The sequence below is a fragment of the Acinonyx jubatus genome, chromosome C2 (assembly GCF_027475565.1).
Source record: "Acinonyx jubatus isolate Ajub_Pintada_27869175 chromosome C2, VMU_Ajub_asm_v1.0, whole genome shotgun sequence".
Lineage (NCBI taxonomy): Eukaryota > Metazoa > Chordata > Mammalia > Carnivora > Felidae > Acinonyx > Acinonyx jubatus.
In genome coordinates, this window is record NC_069384.1 from 2,936,828 (window position 1) to 2,961,219 (window position 24,392).

General features: G+C 61.9%; 2 long non-coding RNA genes across 4 annotated transcripts; one reads left to right on the top strand and one right to left on the bottom strand.

The window, feature by feature from the left end:
- On the bottom strand, positions 1 to 15,471 carry LOC113594344 (uncharacterized). Of its 2 annotated transcripts, XR_008297496.1 has the most exons (4): positions 12,161 to 15,471; positions 6,935 to 10,767; positions 5,959 to 6,539; positions 3 to 2,830 (listed from the first exon to the last, which is right to left on the bottom strand). It is a non-coding gene; the product is annotated as an uncharacterized LOC113594344 (long non-coding RNA). The 2 variants fall into 2 exon arrangements; XR_008297495.1 differs by having other exon boundaries at positions 1 to 2,830; positions 5,959 to 10,767.
- Positions 14,232 to 23,532, top strand: LOC106985696 (uncharacterized). 2 transcript variants are annotated; one of them, XR_008297491.1, is made up of 8 exons: positions 14,232 to 15,041; positions 16,092 to 17,214; positions 17,380 to 18,277; positions 18,645 to 18,830; positions 20,685 to 21,488; positions 21,676 to 22,068; positions 22,999 to 23,139; positions 23,286 to 23,532. It is a non-coding gene; the product is annotated as an uncharacterized LOC106985696 (long non-coding RNA). The 2 variants fall into 2 exon arrangements; XR_008297490.1 differs by lacking the exon at positions 14,232 to 15,041 and having other exon boundaries at positions 15,752 to 17,214.
- The last annotated feature ends 860 nt before the right edge of the window (positions 23,533 to 24,392 follow it).

The window sequence follows — 24,392 nt, forward strand, 5'->3', positions numbered from 1 at the left end:
GGAGGGGTTGAGGGCCGATCAGGGCCTCAAGCCACAGAGGCACCGAGGGGAGGGCCTCGGGTGTGAGTGGCAGGGCGTCTGCGAGGGGCAGGCCACATGCAGGAGCAAGGCTAGTGAGTGTTCTGGGCTCCGCTGTAGGCACTCTAGGGCAGGGTCCACATTCCTGTCCCGGTGGGGGCTCTTTCTCTCCTCTGCAGATGGGACTCCTTCAGCTGCCTGGAGGAGGGGGTCCTGGCCGCGGCCCCCCAAGGCCTGCAAGGTGGTCCAGCTTCAAGACCCCAGAGGAACTACAGCCCCTTCCTCCCCATGTCCAGGGATGGCCCCGAGGCTCCTGCTGGTCAGCCGCCCCCTGGGCCAGTGCATCTGCCGGGAGACGGTGCTACTTTGGCCAACCTGGGGTTGCCGTGTGGGTCTCTGGGGTCCTTGGGGGCTGGTTCTGAGACGGGCTGCCTCCAGAACCACCCAGAGTCGGACCACTCCTGCTCCTGAAGGAACAGAGGGTGCTGCTGAGTTGAGGAGGGTGTCACACAGGTCCAACAGCCACTACCAGCTCCCCCCACCCCCATCGACAGCCCCAGAAAACAGAAGCAGTAAGTGCATCTGAGTGCAGGGCTGGGCCTCGGACCAGTCTCTGCCACTGCAGTCGTGGACTGGGCAAGTCCCCCGCCTCTGGGACTGTCACCCCGTCCTAACCGAGAGCGTTAAACTCTGAAATCTGCACTCTGCCCACAGGCTGTGCCGCCACGGCTCAGGTCTGGCCTGTTTGTGTCTGACCCCTGGCCAAGAAGGGTTTTAACATTTTATTTATTTAGTTATTTTTAAAGTTTATTTATTTATTTTGAGAGGGGCAGAGAGAGGGAGGGAGACACAGAATCCAAAGCAGGCTCTGAGCTGTCAGCACAGAGCCCGACACGGGGCTCCGACCCACCAACCGTGAGATCGTGAGCTGAGCCAAAGTCAGATGCTCAACCGACCGAGCCACGCGGGTGCCCCGGTTTTAATATTCGTAAGTGCCTGGGGTGGGGGGAGGGGAAGACGACCTGTGGAGGTTGCACCAAAGTCAAATTTCAGGTCCATAAATAAAGTTTCATTGTGGCACGGCCACGCCCACTTGTCCACGTCGTGTCTCCTGTGACTTTTGCAACAGAGAGGATGCAGCAGAGACCGCCGGCCACAGAGCCTAAATATTTACTCTCTGGCCCTTTCCAGAAACAGTTCGCAGAGCCCTGGGCTAGATCGATGCACCCCACGCCTCCGTCACCCACCGGCCACGGCAGAATTTCAGCCAGGCCGGTCCACGACGCACCTGGCGCTTTCCATTCAGCCAGCCCGGGGCTAACGGCCCTCCTCACCAGTCTCGGCCACAAGAGATGACATCCTTCCGTCGAGGTTTTGATGCTCTACGCTTTTTGCTAATGTGCAGGAAGATCCACACAGGACTTCAAAAGCTGACGCTGCGTTCGATCCCTGCCGTCCCACACGGCGCCCCGTGGCCCGCTGATCTTAAGGCCTCTTCCGCCGGATCCTGGGCTTCTGTGGCCCTGATGCCCACCGTCCGCCTGTGGTCACATCCGTCATCGGCCTAGCAGATGTCCAGCCTCGTGGGGTCGGAGCCGGGACGCCATGCAAGCAGGAGGGCCTCACCCTTTTCCCCGAGCTCTGGCTGACAGGAGCGTGAGCCGCGTGGGGGCAGGTGGGGGCAGGAAGTTTGCTCCGCCGATGAATCAGTGGGGCCGAGCCTGGGCTTCTGGGGTCATGTTTCGGTTGGTGTGGGGCCAGACTTTTCCAACTTCCCAGCTGGGTCCTGGGGGCAGGGGGCGGCCCGTGGTCCCAGCCATAGAGCCGGGGGGGGGGGGGGCGGGGGGGCGGGGTGCCGGAAGTACTTTGGTGGGAGATGGCTGGGGTGGGTGTGAGCCACGTGGAGGTGGTGGGGGATCCGTGTGTGGTCCTCAGCCCCCGCTAGGACTCAGACCACCTGAGCCCTTGTCTCAACACTCCTGCCTGTCTGTCGTAAGGGGCCAGAGAGTTCTGCAGACTCCACTTTCCCCCAAAACTAACAGTGGACGATGCTCCCAGAGGGGAAGGATGACCCGGGGAGGGACGGCTCTCCTTCCCACTCGACGTGGCCCAGGTGCCACGGGACCGTGGGACGAGGAGATCCCACGTCAGGAACATTCCGCTTGGTTTCCATCTTGGCCCAAACGGCGGAGTGCAGACGTCAGAGCGTCGAGGATGGAGCCAGGTGGCACCATCGTTCCTGGCAGGGGACTCCACCCGCAGCGGGCCAGGAAGCAGAGGCGAACAGAACGAGCCGCGTCAGAGGCAGGCGGTGGCCCACACCTCCGAAGCCGTCTGCCTCGGGAGTTGGGATTCACACACGTCCTCTGGCAATGCCGTTGGACCAATAGCCTCCCACGGGCCTCCCAGACAGAGGCGCTCACTCCCTGTCCCTGGCAGGCCCGCCTAGAATGTTCTCTGGGCTTCCCACTCTGCTATCTCCCGGCCCAACTCAGCTCCAAGGTGGACACGGGCGACCGGCCATCAGACAACTGAGCGGGACACCAGCTGGAAACCTCTGGGCCGTGGAGGCCCCACATAGTCCACCTGAGGCTGGCCCGCCACTCACCAGGCATTTTCAGCCCTGGGGAAGCTTCCAGGATGTGGGAGGCAGAGGAACACCTGTCAGGAAGCGGCCCTGTCTTCCAGACCGGTGGAGAGGAGTCTGGCAGACTGGGATGGCAGGATGTCAGCAGCAGACCCTCGAGAGGGGTCCCCTGGAGGCTGGAGACCCAAGGGGAGCAAGCAGGAGGGTGAGGGTCAGGGCTGCTTCCTAAAAGAGGAAGGGAGCAGATATAAGAAGGGAGAGCCTGGCCTGGAGGGGCTCCAGGCGGAGGAGAGCTTTCTAGCAGGAGAAAGAAAGGGAAAGCCCCCCCCACACTCACAGGCTTGTGATCAGACCTGAGTGTTTCCTTATTTAAATGCCCCAGTTACCCGCATGGCCACCACTTGGTTCCCACGGGCCCACGGGGTTGACCACCTGTGCCCCCCCCCCCCACCACCACTCAGGCCATCTGTTACTTAAACCTCTGCTCCTGCTGTGGAAAAAGAAACAAGGAACCGCCTTCCCCCAGCCAGCTCCAGACAGCTCATGTCAACTCCAGAGGGCCCGCAGAACTCTGTCATAGGCGTGACGGCAGACCTGGTCCTCAGAGCCCCAGGCAGGAAGCAAGCTTTTTTACCGACGTCATCCTAGGCAACTCGCAGAATCGTCTCCCAGAAACAGGGGACGTGGGCCCAGCAGGGTGAGCCAATGGCCTGAATGAGGTCCCAGGGGCCCGGGCAGCCCAGCACCTTCCCCTGCCGCTGGACCTGGGATCTACGGGGGTCCTCGTGGGTTCAGTCCCACATCCCGCAGCCCCCCAGCCAGAAGGTGGCCTGGTCGCTGCAGAAGCCGCTTTTGAGGAGGACGAGGGCTCGCAAGCAGGGGAGGCTCTGGTGGGGGCTGGGGCCCAGGAGCGTGTCCGTCCAGGTCTGAGGGACCCCGGGCGTCCAGCAATTAGGAAGCAAGCTGTCCGTGCCCGTGTAGCCACTTTCAGGACCGCCGGGGGCCCACACGTGCGGGAGGCTGTGGTGTAAATGTCACCAGAAGGGAGGCCAGCCTGCCGGTGCCCGCGTGGCCTTCTCGCGGGTGCCTGCGCTCAGGGCAAGGGGGCCGGGGGGCAGCCAGAGAGCACGGCCACAGCGATTTGTGTCACCGTTCATCTGTTTGTCGTGTGGATTCAGGCAAAGCTGTTAGAGAGGGCCTACTGTGCGCTGGCATGTCACATGAGGTCCTTCTAGGCCTCGATTCGGCTCAGGCTCGAGAGAGGTTCCGGAGCCCAGAGCCAACGATGAGCCGGCACCAGTTACCAGGTGTGGAACACCTGCCAATCCTCACGGCAAAACTACCCCTGCTGTGGCCACGCCTCGCTGTGGAGAGGCACATACCGTGGGCTCCACGCGCCCCCCCCCCCACTTCCACATGTAAGAGAACCGGGGCCTGGAGAGGGTAAGCAGGGGGTCAGGCGTCTAGTGAGAGGCTGAGTGTAAAATGCAGACCTTCCATGCCCAGGCAGGGCCTCTCTCTCTCTCTCTCTCTCTCTCTCTCTCTCTGTCTCACTGATGACCACTTCTCCGGCAAAGGCCCTGTGAGAACCTGGAGCCCAGAAACGCTCCCTTTCAGACCAAACCTCCCATGTGGGCTGGTGGTCAGCTTGCGGGCCAGGACTGGGGCCCGGCTGGGATGCCTGTGGCTCAGAATGACCACGCCTGCCTCCTCCTGGCGTTGGTGTCAGGCCAGGGGCTCCTGCTGTCCTCCTTTCCCCAGGTGCCCTGGCTTCTAGAACATTCGGGCCGGCGGGGACAATATGGGAGGGCTGCTTTGTGCCGGGAGCCACAGGCCAGGCTTCCTCCTTTCCACGGTGTAGAAAGAGCACAGCATGTGCTTTGAAGGGCACTGATGTGTACAGAGCACTTAAAGGAAAACCTCTGACTATTTTCTCAATGGAAGAGCAAATATTGACGTCTTATAAACTGAAGGGCAGGTTGGAGTGTGTGCGGATACCGACTTTGGGGCGCTGCCACTGCGGCTCTGCGGGGAGCCGGCGGGAAAACAGACGCTGGCGGCTTGGCCGCTGGGCCAGAAGGACAGGAAGAAATGCCCCCTCGGTTGGGGGCGCAGGGCTGGGCGCCCGGGTCTCCAAAGGGAGGGGAGGGGAGGGGCAGGCAGCTGGTCCGCTCAGCCCCTCCTGCTGGCTTTTCGGTCTGGAAAACCAGAAGTGGGGTGGGGAGGGGCGTCCTCCCATTCCTGGGGTGCCTTTGCTGGGCCTGGGGGAGCCCCTGCTAGGCTCCTCTCTCCCCCCCAGCCCCGTCCCCACTTGCACATGACAGCCGACAGCCCGGCCACGTGGACAGCGTGACCATCGGCCGACTGCCCGCCGGCCGACGCGGACTGGTTACTAGAACAAAACAACACAAAGGCCAACTTCAGCCCAGAGAGCAGAAAGAGGGCAGCGGAAGGGAGGCCGTGGGCGGGGACGCCCTGCCTGCAGAGAACGGCTCCCTCCCGACGAGCCCGGGGCGCCGGGGGCCAGGTGGGCTGCGGGGCCCGGGAGGATCTGCCCTGCTGGCCGGAGGACACAGGGCTGCCGGCGAGTGTGCAGGTCGGGGGGTCGGCCCACTCCCGAGCGGAGGATCCGGTTCGGCGGCCGAACTCCAGGAGCGCCGGCTAGCCTGGAGGTCTCCCGCAAGGCCCAACCTGCCCTGTACGTCCTTCTGCCCAGAGCTCAGGCTGTCTTCCGTTCCGAGCCCGCTGCAATCCCGCTGCACTGTTCTGGATGCTTCTGCCGGCAGTCCCCATCAGCTCTGTGCCTGCCTCTCGACCGTCTGCGTGGAGAAAGGCCCAGAGCTGCGTGGGACGGCTGCTGGAAACATCCAGAACAGCGCGGCAGGATTGTAGTGCAGGTCAGGAAAGAGAGCGACGGCAGCGACAGACAGATTTAGTGTTCAGAGTCAGTCCTCACCAGCCCTTGACCTCGTGAGTGACCCTGTTTCCTGAGGCCGTGATTCCGAGACGGTGCTGGAGGGTGTCCCCAGGCTGCAGGGACCCCGGACCCGTGTCCCCACAGCGCAGCAGCAGGTGTCTCTCCGTTGGGCGGAGCCCTTGGACGGGAAGGGAGAGAGCCGGCCTCCCAGCCACCCAGGTGGTCCTGCCGCAAGGCAGAACGCCCCACAGGCCCTTCCACGGGGACGGGCTCTCCGCTCCAAGGGCCGCCCACAAGGGTGACATCGCAGTGGCCAAGAGGAGAGGGGCTGCTGTGTCCCACACCTCACAGCGTGACCCCCAGGGTGAGCTTGGGCTGTGCGACAGGGTTTTTCTCCATATGCCCCCCAGCCTGCCTCCGCCCCCCCAGCCTGCACCTGCCGCGCCCTGGGGTTGTTTGCCAGTGGCCGGTCCAAAGCGTCGGGACTGCACTTTCTGGCCCGGGTGCCAGTTGAGGGCAAACGTGGCCGGGAGGTAGGCCCTGGCATCATTGTCCTCAGCTCCTGACGCGTCCTTCCACCCGGACCCCCCACTGCTGTCTCACTGTCACCCTCCCGGGTGGCTACTCGTGGCCCCTGGATATTCTGTTCTTCCGTGGCCATCAAGTCCAGGCCAGAGGGCTGTGGTTCTGACTGCACGGTGTCGGGGGGGGGGGGGCAGGAAGAGAGGAGCGGGTCCTCGTCCTGTGCTAGAAGCGGTCAAATCCCGCCAAGTGCCCTGTTGATTGAAGCCAGTGCTGATCCGAACGTGGAAAGCAACCACACCCACCGTGCGTGTGTGCCCACGTGTGAGTGTAAGCGTGTGCGCATGTGCTCACACTCACCTGCATTTGTGCGTGCACGTGTGGGTGTGGGAGCGTGTTCACGTGCGTGTGTCTTTAAGGAAGAACAGAACATTCCGGCAGGCTGGCCTCTTCCAGGGCAGTCAGGGTCCCATGGTGGCTCTCATCCACAGCCGTCTGGAAGGGCACCCCGGGTCCCCGTGACCTCCGAGCCCAGCTCCCCACACTCCCGGGAGGAGCCCTGGACACGTGTCCCGTGTCCACGAACCGCCCCGGGAAGCCAAGGAGGGCCGGGCAGCGCGGCTCCAGGCAGAGGCCAATGCGCGGGGGGCGGGGGGGCGGGGGGGTCCCACCCCAGCCCTGCAGGATGCCGTGCGGAGGCTGCCCCGGCCCCTGCCCCCATTCGCCCTGGGGTGGGTCCATCTGGCCTGACTTCCTCCCACGCTGCCAGCACCACTCCAGGCAAATAGCCCTGCCCGGAGCCCAAGGACCCCAGGCACCCTCTGGCTGGGGACGTGGGGCAGGAGGTGGCCTGGCAGGCGACGCCTGAGGCCCCGCGGCGTGGGGCTGACCTTGCCAGGGGCTGCGGGGGGGCGGGGCTGGCCCCTCTTGACCTCCGGGGAGCCCCACATGCCACGCTGGCCGCCCTTTAAAAAGCAGCTGATTATCTCAGATGCCAGGCCCGCTGGAGCCCTCTGCCCGCCACCCTCCCCCCTGCCAGCCCCGTGCTGGACCACAGAGCTGCCGGCTGAGGACGGTGGCCACCGCTCAGAGAGCTGGAAGCTTTTGATTTGCGTCAGTGCCGAGCTGGCCAGGAGGAGCCTTCACGCCGGGCGCCTGGCAGCCTCATAGGGTGACGGTGACATCACAGCTCTTGGTCACCAGCCCTGCGGAGCCAGGGGAGTCCCGGGGGAGAGGCAGGAGGCACGCTCGCCCGGGTGCTGCCCGCTGAGCTGGCATTCCGGTCTCCCCAGGAGCGGGGCGGCTCAGGCCATGGGGTTTCTAGAAGCAGTTTCCATGATGCAAGCATCCCGGGGTCGGGCCCCAGGAGGAGGGAGCACGCATTCTCTCCCGCAGCGGGCTCCCCACAGCCACCAGAGGCCTCTGGCTAATTGAGGGACTTGGCAGGAGCCCCGGCCGCCACGGCGAACCTGCAATTTCACGGAGATGAAAGCCTCCCCCGAGGACCCCCCTGAAAAACACAGGGACTAAAGCTCGTGGAGGAAACGTCCGCTTCCCGATACCTTCTCTTTGGTGTCCCGTGGAGGCTCCAGCCCGAGCCGGGTTCGGATTGAGCTATGTGACCCCACTGCCTCTCGCGCCTCCCCCGTGTGACCTTCCCAGCCCGTCCTTATCACCACCCCTGCCGCTCTGGGGCAGGAAAGTGTGAGTCACCTCACAGATCCGACACTGTATCCTTGCAAAGGGCCTGCTGCAAAGGTGTCCCCCGATGTCCCCCTCAGAGCTAAAACCCTGTGGCCTCCTGTCACCTTCCAGGGCGCTCCCTGGAAGGTGCCCCCCCCCACAAGCCTCCCACGAGGGACCACCCGCGGCAGCTCGAATCCCCCTTCCCACAGCTCTGGCCTGCCCACACTCTCTTTTCCTCAGCCCAACGCCCTGGGCATGTGCCTCAGTTTACCTGCTCAGAAAGCTTTCTCCGCCAAGCACCAGACCAGGAAGGACCCATGTTCACCCAGAGCTCACCCACTGGCCTCAGGGCCACCACTTTTTCCAGCGCATGCTGTCCTGTGCTGCCCTCGGCCCCAGGTGGGAGATCTTGTCCCCCCAGCCATGCCGTGGCTGCCTGGAGGCCAGACCCCGTGCGCTGTCTGTGACACAGACTGCAGGGCTGGGTCCCGAGCACAAGGACACGAGTCTTCCTTATCACGTGGGTCCCCGCGGCCTTGTCCTTGCTTACAAGGAGCACTGGTCACAGTCTGCACTCCTCTGAAAATCCAAGAATCTGGGCATTTCAGTCGGTTAAGCGTCCAACTCTTGGTTTCAACTCAGGTCATGATCTCATGGTTTTGTGAGTTTGAGCCCCGTGTTGGGCTCTGTGCTTGTACCTGTTTCTGGGGCAGCCGTAACAGATCAACGCACTGGGAGGCTAAAATCATGGGTGGGCAGGGCCGGTTCCTTCTGAGGGTTCCGGGGAGGGGGTCCTCTCCCAGCCTCGGGGCCTTGCTGACAGCCCTCGGTGCTCCCACACATCCCTCCGACCTCCGCCTTTTCCCGGTGAGTCTGTGTGTGCTTTTTTCTGTCGCTGGGTTATGTCCCCTCCTCACCGGCCAGGATGGTCTCATCTTGACCCTAATCACACCCGCCAAGACTCTTGTTGCACGAAGGTCACATTCACAGGGCTGGGTGGACATCTCTCCTGGGGCCACGGTTCAGCCCACGAGGCCGGGTGAGCAGGAGGAACAAGTCCCCTGTCCTGATTATGAGCTCACCTAACTGGCCCAAGCTGGTGTCTCGGGACCAGATCAAGACACCGAGGCCAGGGGATGGTGGCTGGCCCAGGGCAAGCTCGGTTGGGGCAGGGCCAGGACAAGAACCTGGGCGGCTGTTCCCCCCAACTCCTGGGGGCTCATGTATGATGGGGGGGGCTGTCCTGGCCCCATCAAGCACCTCAGACCCTAAGAGTCCTTTCCTCTCCCTGCTGCCCTCCCCCCACTTGCCCTGTGACCTGTGGGTAGCTCTACATCACGAAGGTCTGCCTTGGTAAAGGACAGCAGCCGCCCTGGCTCTTCCTGGCCACGGGACTGGCCACCCCGGGCATGGAAACTGACAGCTGAGCCACTCAGGACAGAACCACACATCATGAGGCCTGGTGGGACCATCCGCTGTCACCGTGACTCATCTACAGCGGGCAGGAACCGAGGATGGAGAGCCCGTGAGCTCGTCCGCCACGCTGAGGGTCACAGTCCAGGCGACTCAGAGCAGGGGCAGGGCCCAGGAGCAGGACCGATTGCCCTTCCCCCCAAGCCCCTCTAGGCTGCTAGCTGGGTCGGTGCCCCACTTCTCCAGGGTGAGGCCTCCAAAGTCTGAACGGGCGAGGCCGCTGCTGCCTGACCCCAGACCAGAGCCAGTGACTCATGGTGGAGGCCTCCCGGGAGGGCTGACGGGAGGCATCTGGCCACAAATACTTGCACACGTGCTAAGCTTGCAGCCCTACAATGGAGTGGGTGGGGAAGGCCTTGGGGTCGGTGCCCACGCCCTGGAACCAGTGGGGGTGCCTGGCTCGGCAGGGGCTGCCCGGGCTGGCGGTGAAAGAGCAGACCGGGACGCCCGCCACCCAGGAGGGGCCCGGATGTGGTCCTCTCTCCCTCCCGGTGTGGGAAGGAGGCCTGCCGCCCCGGTCTTGGTGCCATTGGCAGGACAGGTAGGGCTGTCCCTGGGGACAGATGGACACACGCTCTCCCCAGGCCTCTGAAGAGTCCGGGGAGCAGATCTCAGCAACAGGAGCCCCCAAGCACCCCCAGGAGAGCAGAGGGAAACCGGAGCAGACACCCCAGATTCCCAGGCGGACAGTATCTGAGTTTCTGGCTCGGGGAGGGGTAGCCCTTCCTTCCCCAAAGGCCACGTTTCTAGTTGCTGGTGAGCGGGGGCGGGGGGGGCCTCTCGGGCAGCGGTCTCGGGCTCACCAGTTTGTCGTGTAGGGGAGCGCCTGGTGGCCCCTGGGGCACCCAGCATGCTCTGTGACTGCTCGTTCTCAGGGGTACCTGTGGGACACCGGGGGCTGAGGGGCCTGGGCGGTCTCTGTGGGGAGTTGTTCTCTGCCTTCTGGCTGCTGCTGGCTGAGTTCTGAGACGACTTTCCCAGAGAACTCCCGGGCCAGAGACAGACCCACCGGGCCTTTAACTCCGGCGGGAGGTTAAACCCGTCCATGGGGGCTCTGCCACGGCCACGGGCCTCATCCGGGACGACTCCCAGATACCCCCCCGCTCAGGACCCTGTCTCCAGGGACAGCTCCTTACGAAGCTCCGGTTGGCAGGGTCGTGTTGCTTCGGTGGAAAGGAGCAGGAGAAGCCTCGCCCCGTGGGGTTGGCTGGACAGGCGGTGAGGGCCACCGAGTACAGGCTCCGGCCTGCCGCAGCCATCACGCATGTCCAAAATCACCGGCCAAGTAGCGAGTGGCAGGCCGGCTGCACGGGACCCGGCTCTGTGTGGGAGGGTCGCACGGCCTCCACAGCTCCCTCAGATGCCGCCCTTCGCTCCGGAAACTCCTCTGGCCTCACTCAGCCCGCGGACGCTCGGTCAAGCTCCACGGAGCCGGTCGCTGCTCCCGCAGTGGCTGCCGCACCCCGTGACCAGGCTTCTGTCCAGTGGCTGACCTTTGCCCTTTGAGAGAGGGTGGGGGACTGTCCTTGAAGGTGTCCCCAGCACGTGTCACAGGGCTGTGCACCTGTCCACAAGGACACATGCGTGTCCCGCCCCTACTACAGGCTCTGCACTCCACCTGCAATTCCGTCCTGGACGTGTGTGCTTGTGTCCACCATCCTGTGCCACAGGGGAGGAGACCCAGGCCCAGGAGGGGCCGCGGGGGCCCCACTTGCAGGTCTGGTCCCACCCTCCTGATTGGAGTGGGAGAGCCTCAGGCTGGGAGCTGGCCCAGCACCACCAGTGGGAAAACAGAGAAGACTTTCAGAGTCACCTTGGTCCACAGAGGGGGCATGGGCTCACGGACGCAGACCCTCCCGGTGCCCCCGTGCAGGCGCCCCAGGGTGGCCCTCGGCTGTCTCTGCTCCGTTCCGTGGTGTGGATGGTGTTGTGGGCTGAATTTTGTCCCCCGAAGAGAGATGTCCACTCCTAACCCGCGTTCCCGTAACAGGGACCTTATTCGGAAACCGGGTCTTTGTGGGTCTAATCAAGTTACGAGGAGGCCAGGCTGGATTGGGGTGGGCCCTCAATCCCGTGAGGGTGTCCTTAACAGAGACAGAAAAGGACACACAGACACAGAGAGAAGCCATGTGAGGATGTAGGCCAGAGAGCGGGGAAGCCCAAGAATTGCCAGCAACTCTGGAGCTGGGAGAGAGGCGGGGACAGCTCGCGTTCCAGAGCCTCCAGAGGGGGTGGGGCCCGGCCGACACCTTGTTCCAGACTGTTCCAGATGAGTGTTGTATGCTGCTTTGAGTGGTGGTCCAGGACGCTGGTAGAGATGGGAAGATTCCAGGAAGCGGCTGTCTCCACCTGGACACCGCCCCCTTCCTGGTCAGGGGGCTCCTCGTGGGGCTTAGGAGGGCCCCTCATGGGGTCCAGCTGCATACCAACCACCGGCCAGGCCCGTTAGCCCTGACTGCCTCCTGGCACCGTCCCTCCGCCCCTCCTCTGCGCCAGACGGGCCTTCCGCGGGTTTCCTTCCCTCAGCGCTGTGCAGCCCCTCCAGTCCAGCTGTCCACCGTGACCCCCACCCAGCACCCTGCCACCTTCCCTGGCCTCCCTGCTTCCACATCCTGATCTTGCAGAAAACCCTCATCTTTGCTGGGTTCCCTGGCGACAGAGAGAGGCTGGCTGCTTCCGGGCTCCCCGCAGAGGATCTGTCTTGCCCACGCGCAGCTCTGGGCCCTGGAGGATCAATGTCTCTGCTCACCCACAGCCCCTTGGAGCCGTAAGTGCAGGGAGCATACTCCACAGCTGGGGACATCTTGGAGGGACACGGCTCCCTTTTCCAGGCTCCCCAGCCTCCCCCCTCAGCCTCCCCGCATACCCACGGCCCACCTCACAGGCTCCCCACGGCCCCTTGCCCCAGTGACAGGCCCTAACCTACACAAGCGGGTGAACCAGTGTCTGGGACCCACACCACGGGGAGGAAGGAGCTGGCCCTGGCCACACGGACACCATCCCGCTGTGCTGGGCCCTGTGTGCCCCATCTCACCTGATCCCCCAGCCCCTCGTGGAAGGGGTTCTCCCTGAGATTCAGGTGGGGAGTTCCAGGCTCTGCCAGGTGTAACGGCCTCCGGTGACTCATGGTGGGGAGCGGGATGAGCACGGGGCTCCTGTCACTGCTGTAACAAAGATCACCCACACAGATTTAGTCCCGTACAGTCTCCTGGGCCCGAGGTCCTACAGGGTCTCACTGAGCTAAAGGCAAGGTGCGGGTGGCACTGGTTCCTTCTGGAGGCTTCAGGAGAGAATCAGTTTCCTGGTCTTTTCCAGCTTCTAGAGGTCTCCGCACCCCTTGGCCTGTGGCACCCCCACTCCATTCACAGCCAGCCTCTCTCTGATACAGACCCTCCTTGGCCACAGAAGGTAACACATTCCCAGTTTCCAGAATCAGGACGTGGACAGCTTTGGGGCCACTATTCTGCCCATGCTGTCTCAGCAGACCCGCAGGCACACACGTGCATCTGGCCTGGCCAAGGACACAGAGGTTCCTCCTTGCGCGTCCCGACCCCCCGCTTGCCTTGTCCACGGCGCCAGGCCCAGGGTAGCCCCGGGAGGATCGGATGGCTAGGACACAAGCTGCCCATTGTGAGTCTGTGGGTGGATCCCGCAGGGCCTGGCTTGCCCGAGGCTGACATCCTCCTGCCCTGGTAAACAGGCCTTTGTTCGGGCAGCAGGGTCCCCACCCTGCCCTGTGCTGGCCAAGACCAGACTCGGAGTCTGGCTCCCCTGCCTGCCCGCCGGGTGACACGCTGTCACTCGGTCACCCTGACATCGATGCCTTGAGCCATCAGCAACTTCTGAGAGCAGGAAGCTCAGCTCAGGAGGCTCTGGGGCGGGGTGAGCAAAGCCTTCTGGGAGCACTTATCGTAAAGCGTCAATCCGTACCGAGGAGAAAACCATATGTGAATGAATTTTGCTTTAAGTAAAAACATGAGATTCTGGGGACATGGTGACTTTGTCGCGGGTACTTGGGACCTCTCCCTCTGGGGCATTAATTCATGACCTCCACGGTGGGGGGTGTGCTCAAGGAAAGGGAGCCACCCCCAAATGCTACACGGGTCTGGTGGCCAGCAGGTGCTGGGGCTCTCGGTTAGTGCTGTCACTATCGTCACCAAGGAAAGAGGAAGGAGGGGGAGGGGAGGCTTGGCGGCAGGGGCCTTGGGGAGGGTAACAATTACATCGAGGGTCAGACCTGGAAGGAAACCAATAGGGCCTGGTGGCCGGGGAAGAGGCCTGGAGCCCAGAGGAAGGGGAACAGAGTCCTGACCCCGGGTCAGCCCCTCTCCTGCCTGCATGGGCTCCACGGCCTCACCTGTTTGGTGAGGCCAGTTTTCAGCCTTTCCTGAGACCACACCTCCTCCAGGAGCCAGAGGCCCGACTCTGATAAGTCCGTCGTCCCCGAGGCTCAGGAATGAGGACCCTCTGGGAAAGAGCCAGGCCCAGACAAATGACAAAGTCCCACATGTGCAAAGAGCGGGTCCCACTCCTGCAGACCCCCAGAGGGGCTGGGCTGGACGGCCCCCTCTAGGCCGCCATCCAGACTCCAGGGGACAGGAGAGGCTGAGGACTGGGCTTGGTGGCCCTGTGCCAGGGCTGGCTCTCCTTCGAGGGTCATGACCGCTGACGGCAGAGCCAGAGGCCTGGTGGCAGGAGAGGGCAAAACAGGAGCTCCTCAGGGAGCACAGACCTGGGTGGGGCAGGGGGAGCAAAGGGGAAGAGGGGCAGGAAGGGAAGTCAGTGGAGAGAGAGGCCTTAGCCCAGAGGAGAGAGGAGCGGCTTGGCACCTCCCCACCCAGCGCTGTTGCGGGAGGCGCGGTATCCCCACCGAGAGGGGTCTGTCTTTCCCGCCACCACCCCCACCCTCCGCCCAGCAGGGCCTCCCAGCACCCCGGGGGCAGCCGGGGCAGGCTCCAGGGGCCACTCTGGATCTCCCCCAGGCGTGGGCAAATCCCCGTCGCACCCAGGCCTGATTCCAACAGGCTCCCTCCCACCTGCTCGCCACCTCAGCTTCTGGAATTGGACTCTGCTCCGTCTGGCTGAGGCCCTGCCTGTCTCCTAGGCCCCCGGGGCCCCCTGGGGCAGGCCGTGTCCCTGAACTCAGCCCAGATGCCCCAGGCACAGGTGCTGCCAGATGCTTTGCTGGGGGCTTTGTACAGGTGCCGCTGGGACCACATGTGAGGCGCCTGGCACGCCACGAGGCTGGTGTCTCTCAGAATAGGCAGGAAACAGATGGCCCGCTTATGGGAGAAAAGAGGCTTGTTCATGAAAAGAGCATTTTCGGAGGTGCTGCCAGGGTTGAGGGAAACCACCAGAGCCGCCGCAGAATCAGTGGACCTGTGAGGGCGGCAGCTATGACCACCCCCAGGCCGAAGGGGTCTGGGAAGGATGCTTGTTACCGAGCGAGGGCCAGGGCCTCAGGCCTGATGGCAGCTCCTCTCCTCACGGGGGGGGGTGAAGGAGAAAACGTAGCCCTCCCCACACGCTTTCCTCCGTATGACGTCCTCTACTCTTCCTGCTTGGCCGAAAGTCCCGGCCGGAAGCTAGAGGGTGAGGGAGTCAGGTGGGCAAAGTCACCCACCCGCTGGGCAGCTCCCTGGGGCAGAGCGTGGGGTGGAAAGAACGGGGGTTCCTGTCTCGGATAAGAGGGTACCTGGGGGGAGCAAATAGCCGGTCATTACCCCCCAAACGGGAGACATTTGACAACGTTAATGTGGTGGTGGTGAAGGTGACGATGGAGGACGCGGAGGTTGTGCCGACGGCGGTGATGATGACGTTGCCAGCGCTGGAGACGAGGTAAGCCCCCCTCTAGAGTCCGGGGCCATCTCACGGCACGTTGCTAGCTGCGGTCAGGTCACGAGTCCGGCGTCGATTTCCTTTCGAAGCCGCACACCGGTCACCTCACGTCCCGTCCGCGGCCGTCCAGGCGGGTCGCCCAGGCACAGTGAGGGCCGCCCGGCCCGACCACCTGGCCAGGATAGTCCTGTTAGCTGTGAACCCACCACCTAGCCCCCGTTCACGGTGGCCATCGACGCATCCTTGACCCTCCCTGAGCCACTGAGCACCGGTCACACCTGTGGAGGCCCCTGTGCCCTCTTATTCGGGTTACTTACTTCCCAAGGTTCCCACAGGCCTTTCGCAGGAAGCGGCCTCCCGGGGTGGGGATGCCGCCCTCCCCACAGGGTTCCTCCCGCCCCGGATGCCCACCCACTCGGACAATGTTGACTTCCTCTTCGCGCCCTCCACCCCCTCCGGCCTCCCTCCTCCACCCTCCTCCTGGTCAATGAGTAGCTTCTCCGCCTACGGCAGGGACGTGGGTCTGTGAGTCGCGGGGAAGAGCGTGCCAGCCACCGGCTGGGCGTCCAAGCCTTCCCCCTGCTGCAGCACGCTGCTCCCCTCCCCCCTGAGGCTCTGGGCGCTGGGCTCTCACACTCCAAGTCCACATGGCAGAGCCCTTCCTGACCTTGGGTTCTTTCCACATGAGTTCCCTCGGTCACTTTTTAAACCAATCCAAACACACGCCCGCACGCACAGACCACAGAAGCAACGTCGCTCTCAGACCCTGTCCCCACGTGGCAGTGGGGGGCTCTTGAAGGGGCTTGGAGGGGCCAGGCCCAGCCCAGAGAAGGTGTCGCGCCCTGTCCCACGCCTGGGGGCCGGCTCTCTAGGGACAGAGTGTGGCGCTGCATGACTGTGGTGGAGGTCTCAGACCTACACGTGTCCGTCCCAACCGCGAAGCATCCCCGGGACTCCCGATGCCTGCCCCCAACACCCCAGACGGGTGGACCTGCTTCTCCAGCCTCTGGTAGGCTGAGCAATGGCCCTTCCCGCCTCCCACCCCTACAGCATCCCCCACGGACGTTGTTGCGGACCCGATCCAAGTTCTGCTCGTTCCCGGGAAACCCCGCACCGGGGTCTGCCCACTCGACCGCCTCGCCGGATCACCCCTGGATCATGCAACACCCTCCCACTGGGTTCCCTGCCGCCCCCGCCACCATCTGTCTTCCACGCGGCAGCCGACGGAGCCTGAGAACACGCGCCGAGGGGTCTCCCCTCCGCTCACAGCCCCCGCGCGGCCTCGCTGCACCAGCCTGAGCGGAAGTGCGACCACGGGCCCCAGGCCGCCCCGCTCTGCCTGCCCTGCTTTTTCCGCAGCACTTAGCGCCTTTTAATCTACTACTTTAGGCCTGTGTTCTCTTTTTTGCTTTTTTCCTGTCGTCCCACACGCGGGCACTAATTCCATACAGGCCCAGGTCTGTCTGTTTTGCTCGCCGACATACGATGAGGGGGAGGAGAGGACGCAGCGCCTGGCCCAGGCCCGGCCCATGGGAGGTGCTTAGTAAATATTTGCTAAGTGAATGAATGCACGGAATGCATTTCTATTTCCAGCCCCAGCCAGGCCCCTGGCAACCCAGAAAGCAGACAGCTCTGCAAAGAAGAAAGCCCCAGCTCTCAGGGTTTGAGGACAGTTTCCGTTTGAAGGGCTGGCTGAGAAACAGGTTTTTCCCTCCTCGGATCTGAGATCTCCCAGCACCTCCTGCTGCCAGGTTTCCCCGAGCAGCTGAGCGGACAGGCTGGGGGAGGGGAGGGGGCTCCGCGGTGGGGGCGGAGCACTGAGGCCGCAGGCTGTCCCTGCAGCTGTTCCCGGGGCAAATGCCTGGAATTCTGGGATCATTCCCACCGGCCAAGCCAAGCCCGGGCCAGCCGAGGGCTGACCCCCTCCAAGCCAGGAGGGCCTGCCTGCCACTGCCTTCCGTGTTCTCCCGAGAGAGCCGTGGGCCTCGTCCCGGACCCCGAAGGCCAACCTCGTGGGAGTGACGGGCCCGAGTGTGCCCCCTCCCAGCCCTCCCGGGGGAGTCGCAGCTCAGCCTGGCCTGTTCACTGTCACACGCCCGATGGTCCGGGCCGCTCCACAAGTCACAAGGCAGATTTTCCATTAGCGTCAAACGGATCCTGACCTGCAACTGATGTGAGCGGAGAGGGGGAAGTGTTTTAGGTAACTCGCATCCTGGGGGTCTCCGGGGCTAGGTCCCCAGAGGGCACCGCACCCCCGCAGGAGGGGCGGGAATGGCCCTTTGAGGGCTGACCTGCTCACGCCCCTCTGCCTCCGTCCACCTGTCTCACACCCACACAGGGACCCTCCGCAAAGTGAGGGACACGACCCGGATGCTACGAGACAGAGGATTCGTCATTTGCCTGGTTGCAAGTGCCTACTGGATGCTTCTGCGCCCCACACGTTTGTGGAGCACCTACTGTGTCCCTAGCACTGTGACCTCTGGGTGACCCCCGCCCCGCCAGGCATGAGAAAGTCGGGGTGCTCCCGACATGAGGTGTAAGGGCCCCGAGGGGCACTATCAGCTGGGAGTGGAGGCAGGAAATCTCTCCCCGGACTGCCAGGCTCTGGTGCTTTCAACTTCCCAGATACAATTTCCTCTTCGTCTTGGGAACAAAATCCCTTTGCTTCCCTTTATCGAAACTTCCTTGCCCAAGCTTTACCCTCATGATGGCTTCTGTTGCTGGCTTACAGCCTCGCCATCCCCAGGGTGGTCACATGGGCTGGCCGCAGTCACGTGACCCAAGGCCAGCCAAAGACAGAACTGCACGCCCCCACCCCCAGAAACCAGTTAAGGGACGCCCGTGGTGACCCAAGTCCAAACAATCAAAATGACGCTCAGGGTTTTGCTGGAATGGTGAAGGCAGAATGACCCTGGTCCTCCAAGTGGGGAGTCCTGAGGAACCCTTAGGCCTAGAGCTCTGGGGCCACCTTCGCCCGAGAGCAAAGCCAAGTGAAATCAAGGTTAGAGTCTGAGTAAGATGCTGCCCGGTGGCGTCTTTGAGCTGCGGCCGTGCCTAAAAGTTAGCTGCCTTCTACACTCTCCTGTCGAGTGAACCAGAAAACTCTTCGTTCCTGAAACGAGCTTCGCTTGGGACCCGTCCCTTGTAACCAAAGGAATCCTCTGTGCAACTGAACAGTATAATTCTCAATGTATGGAAACGGGGTTCTCTAGACGCGTACGGGGAGCAAAGCAACGGTAAGGAAGATAGAGCCTTCCTGGCTCTTGAAAGCGGGGAAGGGGATCTCGGGTTTGGGCAGATACATGTGCAAACTCACCTCCTCGCTGGGCTCCTTCTGGAACTGCCCACACTGGCCTGGCCTCCAAAAATCCGAACCCTGCTGCTGACAGGCTCCACCACTGGGGCAGCTGTGTTTATGGCACTGGCATCATCGTCCCCCTGAGTGATCATCTCACCTCCCTGCTAGATGGGATGAGTTTTCTTTCCTCCGCAGCTATCTCCCCACCCCCCGCCACTGCCCATCACAGAGCTTGGTAGACAGATCGCCGTGTCGTCAGGGCAGTCTCAGTCTGAGCCTCCCGGCTTCCCTCTCCCCACCCCCAGCACCTGCCACATCTCCCCGAGGGTCAGGCTGGTGGGCCAGCAATGGGTCCGGGGAGGGCCCGCAGAGCATACAGCAGGCAGCACAGGGGCGGGTCCTGGTGACGTCAGAGAGCAGCAAAGAAGTCAGGCTTCGGCTGCAGAGAGATGAACAACCGCCCATCGCATCATGCCCTCACCTTACTAGAGGTAAACACATGACCCCCAGAGCTTCATACCTGCCCACACATGGTGTGAGATGGGAGAGGCCGGACCCAGCCTGTGGTCACCTGGGGGAGGCAGCATGGTGGGGGGGGGGGGGGCAACGTGGCCTGGGGGGGGCAGCACGGCCTGGGGGGCAGCGCGGCCTGGGAGGGCAGTGTGGCCTGGGGGGGCAGTGCGGCCTGGGGGGGCAGCGTGGCCTGGGGGGGCAGCGTGGCCTGGGGAGGCAGCGTGGCCTGGGGGAGGCATGTGGCAAAGGCAAACCCAGGCCCAGATCGTAGAGGGCAAAAACACTCTCTCTGAAAAGAAAGGTCTGGGTTCAAGGCCCAGAGAACGGGGATTCTGAAAAGAGAAAGCGTTCAAGCAAAAAACCCAAGGGGACTGTCTGCTGTGCCCTGAGTTTTCACCTTGAACCAGACCATGTGGGGAATGCTGGGGCCCTAGAACTCTTTGGAACTCTCTGGGGAGATCTCTAGGGCCTGGAAAAGACCTCACGGACTGATTTGCAGAAGCTGCATCGGGGGAAGAAGCTGTCAACTGAGCCCAGCGCGGGGTGAACTGGGTGGAGGGTGGGCTCTGAGAAGGGGCAGGGCAGGCTCCCAAAGTCTGGCCGTCCTGGGGGAGAAGTGGGTTTTGCTGGCGCCTTCTCTACACCCAGAGTCTTTCCGCTCCCTCCTTCGCTGCGGCCACATGGGGCCCTGAGCGTGGACAGACTGCCACTTCCCCTGGCCCCGCTGAGCGGGTTCCTAGAGAATCCTTGCAAGCAACCAGAATGGACCGCTATCAAAGAATCAATAACTAGAACCAACAGCAGCATAAAATATGTCCAAACCACGAGTCCCAAGAATTCCCGTGAGAGCGGTCACGACCTGGGCAGGTCTGCGAGCCCCTGCAGGGAAGGGGACCGCTCGTCCTCTAGATGCACACCCCCACGTGTCTCCCCTCCCCCAACTCCCCCAGCCACGCGCCTCTGGGGGCATCTAGGAGGGAGCCAGCCACAGGCGAGCAGACCGAACGTGTGTGGGCAAATGGAGTAGGTGGCCGGTGCCCCTCGCCGGCCGGGGCCCATCCTGCTGGCGGGAGATAGCGCTCCTAGGTTTCTGCGCCTGGGGGTGGGGGGCAGAACCCCCCCCTGGCAGCCCGCCTCCTCCGGCTCCACTCAGGGACCGTGATGCACCAGGCAGCGTCCAGCGCCGGAGAAGGGCCTTTCCTCTCTCCAGCTCCTCCATTGGCAGCGACCAGATGCGCTGGGCCGGCTCCTGACACGGACCCTGTCCAGGCTAGTTCCGTGACTCCCGTGGACAGAGGGCCACGAGTGCCTGGGTGACAGCACACATCTGCAGGCCCGGGGCTGAATCCCCAGGATGTCCAGAGCCAGTGGATGCAGGGGGCAGGTGTGCGATCAAGCAGGGCGAGGGCGGGGCGGTGAGCAACCTTCCCACAGCAGTAGTGGTGTTGGTGGCTCGACGAGCCGAAGGCGGGTGTCCGAGGCGGCCTTGGGGCTGACCCAGAGGGACGCGCACAGGGAGGGGACTTTGGCCCACCATTGGGAAGAGTGCGTGAGGCTCCGGGGAGACAAGGTGAGTCCGGCCTTGAACGGCTGAGTCTGGGGTGACGGGGACCCCGGGACGGAATGTCCATCCCACCAGCACAGAGGTACCGAGGGTCTGGGAGGGGCTGGGGCTGGCCGGGCGGGCCTGGGTCTGGTGGGTGCCCCCACCCTGCTTCCCAGGCTGGCCCCACTGGTCACATTCTCTGAGCCGTTTCTGCAGCGTTTATGGAAATGTAATTTTGCCCGGGAGATGCATACGTAATTGGGAATATTTTAATGTCTGTTTACAGTCGCTGTTCTTGCCTGACTGATTAGCAGCGTTGAGGGAGAGGATTGTGCCGGGCGGCCTCCGTGGGTGCAGGGCTCCGGATGCCTGTTTCTGGGATTCAAGTGCCACTTAATTTGGAATAGTCCTCTGGGTCCAGAGCAGAAAGTGACCTCAGAGACGAGCCCGTCTCTGTCACGGGGCTGGGCCGCAGGACCTAAGTGAGCCAACAAGGGACACCCTCACTCAGCGTTCTGGAGGCTGGAGTGTGAGCCCCACACGTCAGCCGTGATATTCTCAGGCTTAGGTCACATCACCTCAGTCCCTGCCTCCATCGCCGCCTGGCCTCTTCCCTGTGTGTCTGTGAGTCCTCCTCTTATAAAGACACCAGCCGTCGGATTTAGGGCCCACACTCACCACTAGGACCTCACCTCAGCTTGATTACGTCTGCAAAGACCTTATTTCCCTATAAGGTCACATTGTGATGTTCCAGGCAGATGTGAGTTTGGGGGAACCCTATTCAACCCACTCCATCGTCCCACAGTCCCACACAGATGAGGAAACCGCATCTAAACCGTGAGATTTTTCAGGCCAGCTGGGATCGACCTTGGAGCACAGCCTGTATCCTTCCCGGCCCTGCCTTCCAACGACCAGCTCCTCTAGAAGCTCTGGGCCTTCAGCGCTTGGCCCCCTTCCAGCCGGCTGGGCTCCCCCGTCCTGGGCCCATCCTCCCCCCTCCAGGGAGCGGGGAGGAGCCGTCTCCAGACACACTGTCAAGTGGATAAAGCTGGATGCAGTAAGCAGTGTGCTGTCTTTGGTGCAATAAAAGGTAAAAATAGGAATATGTGCGTGTTTATTTACATTTGCAAAAGATACGCGCACTGGAGTGATCAATCAGAAACCGATAAAAATGGGGATTGCGGGGTAAGCGGAGTGAAGCAGGGCAGTGAAACTTTGAGATAGGGTGTGCGTTAGAAAACCCACCCAGCCCTCCTCCTGTCTCCCTTACCGCTCAGAACACTTGGCCCTGATGCTTCTGTCACCACACGTGGGGGCTTTGGTCCCCACCGCAAGCAATTCTCTGCAACACCAGCCGGGTGTCCTACAATTTAACTCAATTCTGGCACCATCCACCCAAAGACAGCGTCGGATCCCACAGGTTAGGGGCTGAGTCCCACGACACCCTACCCCTGTCACCCCCGACACCCCCCCTTCAGGCGCCAATCACGACCATCAGGGCCCAGCAGACCCACTGCTTCTGACCACGGGCTGCAACCAGGGTTCCCACGACCCTCCTGGGCTTCCATCAGTTTGCTAGAGCGGCTCCCAGATCTCCAGGAAACACGGTCACCGGGTCATCGTGTGACAAAGGAGGGGACAAAGTTGCAGATGAGCAGTCGGATGGAGGGGTGGGTACGGCGGGTCCCGGAGGGTCCTGAGCACAGGACCTTCTGTCCCGCAGACTTGGGGTGCGTCACCCTCTCGGCGGGGACGTGTGCACCCGCCCGGCAGCTCTCTGGGCCCCACCTGCTCGGATTTGCGGGGCTTCCTCACGGAGGAGTGAGGCTGCTCATCACCTCCATACCCGGCCCCTCCCCCTCCCCGGAGAATTGGGGACGGGGGCTGAAATTTCCGAGCTTCCAGTCCCGAGCTTCAGGTCCCCGGAAAGACCCAGGACCGATCCAGGAGCCCACTGAGTCACCTCATTAGCCCAAAAGATGCTCCCAGTGCCCTTGTGACCTAGAAAATTACGGGGCCTTCGGGAGCTCTGTGCCGGGGACGGGGGCAGAGACCGGTACAAATGTTTCCCATGATCTCACAGTGTTTGACTTCAGAACTATGTAAATGTTGTGGGCTCCTGGGTGGCTCAGTCAGTTAAGTGTCTGACTTGAGCTCAGGTCATGATCTCACGGTTCATGAGTTTGAGCCCCACCTCAGGCTCTGGGCTGACAGCTGGGAGCCTGGAACCTACTTCAGATTCCGAGTGTCTCTCTCTCTGCCCCTGCCTGGCTTATTATGCTCTCTCTCTCTCTCTCTCTCTCTCTTGCTCTATCTCAAAAATAAATAGAGAAAGAAAGAAGGAAAGAAAGAAAGGGAACTATGTAAATGTTTTCGTATTCAAAAGCTTAAACTGAAAAAGAAAGTATCCTTACAAAAAGAAAACAACCAATTTATATAAATTTATGTTCTTTAGATTGTATTACAGTATTTAGATTGTTTTCAATGGGATTTTTTTAAGGACAAAAGATGATAAAGAATTTATAAATATCATTCAGTAAGTCTTACTGTTAATACTAACTCTGACATCGTTATTTGAGATTTTTTTGTATTTTTCTAAGATAATGCCAACAAGTAATTACATGAATGCTGTGGGCTGCCGCTCTGCCGGGGAGGGACCCGGCTCCACCCCTGCTTGGGGCAGGGCGTCCCGCGGCCTCCGGGCCACACAGCCCTGCTGGGGAAGTTTTGGCCCAAGCCAGGTGAGCCTGGATGCAATGGAGCCTTCAGATCTAAGTCCTCATTTACGGGGAATCACAGGGAAAGGGAGGGTGAGGACAGTGAAATGTCATCAAGGACAAGAAGAGACATCTGAGCAACGGACTCTGGGATGCACTTTCTCGAATAGGCCTCGGCCCGGGAGAAGCAGAGGGAGGGCCGTTCCAGATGACAAGAAATGGAACAGACCTGGGGCGCCTGGGTGGCTCAGTTAAACATGCGACTTCGGCTCGGGTCATGATGTCCTGGTTCATGAGTTTGAACCCCACATCGGGCTCTGTGCTGACAGCTCAGAGCCTGGAGCCTGCTTCCGATTCTGCCTGTGTGTGTGTGTCTCTCTCTCTGCCCCATTCGTGCTCTGTCTCTCTCTCTGTCTCTCTCTCTCTCTCTCAAAATAAATAAGCATTAAAAAAATAATTTAAAAGGGGCGCCTGGGTGGCGCAGTCGGTTAAGCGTCCGACTTCAGCCAGGTCACGATCTCGTGGTCCGGGAGTTCGAGCCCCGCGTCAGGCTCTGGGCTGATGGCTTAGAGCCTGGAGCCTATTTCCGATTCTGTGTCTCCCTCTCTCTCTGCCCCTCCCCCGTTCATGCTCTGTCTCTCTCTGTCCCAAAAATAAATAAAAACGTTGAAAAAAATAATAATTTAAAAAAGAAAGAAAGAAATGGAAAAGACCCAACAAGCAAATGCCGAGTGGGGAATTGTATCGCCGCTCTGACAAACCATGGAGGACCTGGTCTGGACGGCGTCCGGGAAACTCCCGTGTGGCTGGTGTGCCCACCGATCGGGCAGAGGCCACGGAAGAGGCCGTGTGCTCCCATCAGAGGTGTGTCCGAAACATCCGTGCAGAGATGCTGTGATGGGTACAATGTCTTGACCGTATTTCACATACAACTCAAACAATAAAGCAAACCCAGAAAAAGAGCAGGAATTGTTCATCTCTTGATGGAGACGAGGAGTTTTACGTTCTCCTACTTTCTGTACGTGTGAACATTCTCACGGTGAAACCATGGGGAGCGCTGGGCGCGGGGAGGGCGCTGCCTCTCCGGCGGCTGGTGGTCCTGGGTGGTTTTGGTGAGCACAGTAGGAAGGCCTGGTCCCTGGGGCTCTCTCCTCGGCTTGCGCACACAAAGCCACTGCCCCCGTTTGCATCCCTGCTCCGCAGGCCACCAGCTGCTCACAGCTCCGGGGACGACTTCCTGACCCAGAAGGACCCGGGTAAACCTGGGGCAGAGGTCA